The sequence below is a fragment of the Salvelinus fontinalis genome, chromosome 2 (genome assembly GCF_029448725.1).
Source record: "Salvelinus fontinalis isolate EN_2023a chromosome 2, ASM2944872v1, whole genome shotgun sequence".
Lineage (NCBI taxonomy): Eukaryota > Metazoa > Chordata > Actinopteri > Salmoniformes > Salmonidae > Salvelinus > Salvelinus fontinalis.
In genome coordinates, this window is record NC_074666.1 from 17,233,732 (window position 1) to 17,239,731 (window position 6,000).

A 6,000-nucleotide genomic window follows, 5' to 3' on the forward strand; every position below is an offset into this window, starting at 1 on the left:
CAGAGCAGGGCAGGGCAGGGCAGGGCAGGGCAGGGCAGGGCAGGGCAGGGCAGGGCAGGGCAGGGCAGAGCAGAGCAGAGCAGAGCAGAGCAGAGCAGAGCAGAACAGAACAGAACAGAGCAGAGCAGAGCAGAGCAGAGCAGAGCAGAACAGAGCAGAACAGTCACTGGTGGCAGATAAACAATGCTATATACCAGGAGAAGAACAACACACCATATTGCCAAGCAGATTGCCAGGGGCTGAGAGCTCCTCACGATGTCACCCTAAAATATGTGCATGTCAAACAGCCAGGCCACTATTTACCACCAATAGGTTCATTCATTATATATTCACATTAATGAAGGATTTGACAACTTTTAGCTTGTTTGACATATAAACACACACACACACACACACACACACACACACACACACACACACACACACACACACACACACACACACACACACACACACATTTAACTGTGTATCGTGAGTAGTAATTTTTCTGATGATATTGAAAGGCATTGGCCTCCCCATGACAAACCATCTGTAAACAATATCAATTAAAACAGGCGTTTGTCTGATGTTATTAATGTTTAGAGGCCAATATTCCCTAACCAGGGATGAAACTGTGGATCACAGAGAGGAGTCCGTATTAGTGGGAATATTATATTAGCGACGGTATTAGCGGCACCATCCTTAACACACATACGGTACGTTCACAGACAGGGTTTACGGTAGAACGGGATTGTATTGAGATCTGGGTCGGGCTGTGTTCCCTATCTCTGCATCATATGGGGGGGGGGGGGGGGTCTCTGTCTACACTATGGGGACAGCCCTCGGTCGGGGGGGGGGGGTCTCTGTCTACTCTATGGGGACAGCCCTCAGTCTGGGGGGGGGGGGGGGGGGGGTCTCTGTCTCCTCTATGGGGACAGCCCTCAGTCTGAACATAAGGGTCTGTCTCTATGAGGACAGCCCTCAGTCTGAACATAAGGGTCTCTATGGGGACAGCCCTCAGTCTGAACATAAGGGTCTCTATGGGGACAGCCCTCAGTCTGAACATAAGGGTCTGTCTCATCTATGGGGACAGCCCTCAGTCTGAACATAAGGGTCTGTCTCCTCATTGGGGACAGCCCTCAGTCTGAACATAAGGGTCTGTCTCCTCTATGGGGACAGCCCTCAGTCTGAACATAAGGGTCTGTCTCCTCTATGGGGACAGCCCTCAGTCTGAACATAAGGGTCTGTCTCTATGGGGACAGCCCTCAGTCTGAACATAAGGGTCTGTCTCCTCTATGGGGACAGCCCTCAGACTGAACATAAGGGTCTGTCTCCTCTATGGGGACAGCCCTCAGTCTGAACATAAGGGTCTGTCTCTATGGGGACAGCCCTCAGTCTGAACATAAGGGTCTGTCTCCTCTATGGGGACAGCCCTCAGTCTGGGGGGGGGGGGGGGGTCTCTGTCTACTCTATGGGGACAGCCCTCAGTCTGGGGGGGGTCTCTGTCTACTCTTTGGGGACAGCCCTCAGTCTGGGGGGGGGGGGGTCTCTGTCTACTCGATGGGGACAGCCCTCAGTCTGGGGGGGGGGGTCTCTGTCTCCTCTATGGGGACAGCACTCAGTCTGAACATAAGGGTCTCTATGGGGACAGCCCTCAGTCTGAACATAAGGGTCTCTATGGGGACAGCCCTCAGTCTGAACATAAGGGTCTCTATGGGGACAGCCCTCAGTCTGAACATAAGGGTCTCTATGGGGACAGCCCTCAGTCTGAACATAAGGGTCTCTATGAGGACAGCCCTCAGTCTGAACATAAGGGTCTCTATGGGGACAGCCCTCAGTCTGAACATAAGGGTCTCTATGGGGACAGCCCTCAGTCTGAACATAAGGGTCTGTCTCCTCTATGGGGACAGCCCTCAGTCTGAACATACGGGTCTGTCTCTATGGGGACAGCCCTCAGTCTGAACATAAGGGTCTGTCTCTATGAGGACAGCCCTCAGTCTGAACATAAGGGTCTCTATGGGGACAGCCCTCAGTCTGAACATAAGGGTCTCTACGGGGACAGCCCTCAGTCTGAACATAAGGGTCTGTCTCCTCTATGGGGACAGCCCTCAGTCTGAACATACGGGTCTGTCTCTATGGGGACAGCCCTCAGTCTGAACATAAGGGTCTGTCTCCTTTATGGGGACAGCCCTCAGTCTGAACATAAGGGTCTGTCTCCTCTATGGGGACAGCCCTCAGTCTGAACATAAAGGTCTGTCTCCTCTATGGGGACAGCCCTCAGTCTGAACATAAGGGTCTGTCTCCTCTATGGGGACAGCCCTCAGTCTGAACATAAGGGTCTGTCTCCTCTATGGGGACAGCCCTCAGTCTGAACATAAGGGTCTCTATGGGGACAGCCCTCAGTCTGAACATAAGGGTCTGTCTCCTCTATGGGGACAGCCCTCAGTCTGAACATAAGGGTCTCTATGGGGACAGCCCTCAGTCTGAACATAAGGGTCTGTCTCCTCTATGGGGACAGCCCTCAGTTTGAACATAAGGGTCTGTCTCCTCTATGGGGACAGCCCTCAGTCTGAACATAAGGGTCTCTATGGGGACAGCCCTCAGTCTGAACATAGGGGTCTGTCTCCTCTATGGGGACAGCCCTCAGTCTGAACATAAGGGTCTGTCTCTATGGGGACAGCCCTCAGTCTGAACATAAGGGTCTGTCTCCTCTATGGGGACAGTCCTCAGTCTGAACATAAGGGTCTCTATGGGGACAGCGCTCAGTCTGAACATAAGGGTCTGTCTCCTCTATGGGGACAGCCCTCAGTCTGAACATAAGGGTCTGTCTCTATGGGGACAGCCCTCAGTCTGAACATAAGGGTCTGTCTCCTCTATGGGGACAGCCCTCAGTCTGAACATAAGGGTCTGTCTCCTCTATGGGGACAGCCCTCAGTCTGAACATAAGGGTCTGTCTCCTCTATGGGGACAGCCCTCAGTCTGAACATACGGGTCTGTCTCCTCTATGGGGACAGCCCTCAGTCTGAACATAAGGGTCTCTATGGGGACAGCCCTCAGTCTGAACATAAGGGTCTGTCTCTATGGGGACAGCCCTCAGTCTGAACATAAGGGTCTGTCTCTATGGGGACAGCCCTCAGTCTGAACATAAGGGTCTGTCTCTATGGGGACAGCCCTCAGTCTGAACATAAGGGTCTGTCTCTATGGGGACAGCCCTCAGTCTGAACATAAGGGTCTCTATGGGGACAGCCCTCAGTCTGAACATAAGGGTCTGTCTCCTCTATGGGGACAGCCCTCAGTCTGAACATAAGGGTCTCTATGGGGACAGCCCTCAGTCTGAACATAAGGGTCTGTCTCCTCTATGGGGACAGCCCTCAGTTTGAACATAAGGGTCTGTCTCCTCTATGGGGACAGCCCTCAGTCTGAACATAAGGGTCTCTATGGGGACAGCCCTCAGTCTGAACATAGGGGTCTGTCTCCTCTATGGGGACAGCCCTCAGTCTGAACATAAGGGTCTGTCTCTATGGGGACAGCCCTCAGTCTGAACATAAGGGTCTGTCTCCTCTATGGGGACAGCCCTCAGTCTGAACATAAGGGTCTCTATGGGGACAGCGCTCAGTCTGAACATAAGGGTCTGTCTCCTCTATGGGGACAGCCCTCAGTCTGAACATAAGGGTCTGTCTCTATGGGGACAGCCCTCAGTCTGAACATAAGGGTCTGTCTCCTCTATGGGGACAGCCCTCAGTCTGAACATAAGGGTCTGTCTCCTCTATGGGGACAGCCCTCAGTCTGAACATAAGGGTCTGTCTCCTCTATGGGGACAGCCCTCAGTCTGAACATACGGGTCTGTCTCCTCTATGGGGACAGCCCTCAGTCTGAACATAAGGGTCTCTATGGGGACAGCCCTCAGTCTGAACATAAGGGTCTGTCTCTATGGGGACAGCCCTCAGTCTGAACATAAGGGTCTGTCTCTATGGGGACAGCCCTCAGTCTGAACATAAGGGTCTGTCTCTATGGGGACAGCCCTCAGTCTGAACATAAGGGTCTGTCTCCTCTATAGAAATGAAGTCTGGTTTGTGGTAGTGTTGTAAGGTAAGTCTACTGTACTTTAAAATTCATATGAGAGGGTTAATCGTAAATTATTTATAGGCTAACATTGAAGACATGCTGTTTGAAACGTACTGTTTATGGGGTGGCAGGTAGCCTAGTGGTTAGAGTGTTGGACTCGTAATCCAAAGGTTAGTGGTTCAAATCCCCGAGCTGACAGTAACCCACTGTTTCCCGGTAGACTGACAGTAACCCGCTGTTCCCCGGTAGACTGACAGTAACCCACTGTTCCCCGGTAGACTGACAGTAACCCACTGTTCCCCGGTAGACTGACAGTAACCCACTGTTCCCCGGTAGACTGACAGTAACCCGCTGTTCCCCGGTAGACTGACAGTAACCCGCTGTTCCCCGGTAGACTGACAGTAACCCACTGTTCCCCGGTAGACTGACAGTAACCCGCTGTTCCCCGGTAGACTGACAGTAACCCACTGTTCCCCGGTAGACTGACAGTAACCCGCTGTTCCCTGGTAGACTGGCAGTAACCCATTGTTTCCCGGTAGACTGGCAGTAACCCACTGTTCCCCGGTAGACTGACAGTAACCCGCTGTTCCCCGGTAGACTGACAGTAACCCGCTGTTCCCCGGTAGACTGACAGTAACCCACTGTACCCCGGTAGACTGACAGTAACCCACTGTTCCCCGGTAGACTGACAGTAACCCGCTGTTCCCCGGTAGACTGACAGTAACCCACTGTTCCCCGGTAGACTGACAGTAACCCGCTGTTCCCCGGTAGACTGACAGTAACCCGCTGTTCCCCGGTAGACTGACAGTAACCCACTGTTTCCCGGTAGACTGACAGTAACCCACTGTTCCCCGGTAGACTGACAGTAACCCACTGTTCCCCGGTAGACTGACAGTAACCCGCTGTTTCCCGGTAGACTGGCAGTAACCCACTGTTCCCCGGTAGACTGACAGTAACCCACTGTTCCCCGGTAGACTGACAGTAACCCACTGTTCCCCGGTAGACTGACAGTAACCCACTGTTCCCCGGTAGACTGACAGTAACCCGCTGTTCCCCGGTAGACTGACAGTAACCCACTGTTTCCCGGTAGACTGACAGTAACCCACTGTTCCCCGGTAGACTGACAGTAACCCACTGTTCCCCGGTAGACTGACAGTAACCCACTGTTCCCCGGTAGACTGACAGTAACCCGCTGTTCCCCGGTAGACTGACAGTAACCCGCTGTTTCCCGGTAGACTGACAGTAACCCACTGTTCCCCGGTAGACTGACAGTAACCCACTGTTCCCCGGTAGACTGACAGTAACCCGCTGTTCCCCGGTAGACTGGCAGTTAACCCACTGTTCCCCGGTAGACTGGCAGTTAACCCACTGTTTCCCGGTAGGCCGTCATTGTAAATAAGGATATGTTCTTAACTGACTTGCCTTGTTAAATAAATAAAAACTCTGTCCTTTTGTCTGGAACCTAAAATGTAATGTAACGAGTGTGAATTGTAATGCTGTGAATTGTCATAGGAGTGTAATACAGTGTGGTTGTATTATTCAATGTTGTAACATGTGTATTTGAGAAGAAAAGTGCCTATTAAAAGTGGCTAATAACTGTGTGGGTAACTGGGATCTCGGGAACGCTCTTCACATTTCCCCCCAAAATTACATGTCAAGACCTGGGAAATTACAACATTTTCCCCAATGTGGCAGATCTAGGATCAGCTTCCCCTTCCCCGATCCTAACCTTAACCATTAGTAGGGGAAATGCAAAACTGACCCAAGATCAGCGTCTAGGGGCAACTTCACCCTGCTCCCATTAGTGGGAAAGAGGGTTGAGCTTGGCATGTAACGATGGTGTCGGTCTGTAACCTTTACTCTGGATTAGACTCTTTTCATTAGCTGTTACATACTTCTTCCTTTAAAGGTCAGTAGCAGAAAGGGCTCTTGTTTTCATTTCACCTCCAGTCTAAT

The 6,000-nt window shown here is 51.9% G+C and overlaps 1 protein-coding gene across 3 annotated transcripts in view; it reads left to right on the forward strand.

Moving 5' to 3' along the window:
* LOC129813018 (myosin heavy chain, embryonic smooth muscle isoform-like) overlaps positions 1 to 6,000 on the forward strand; it is an 80,105-nt gene that overhangs the window by 31,033 nt on the left and 43,072 nt on the right. The window lies entirely within an intron of this gene.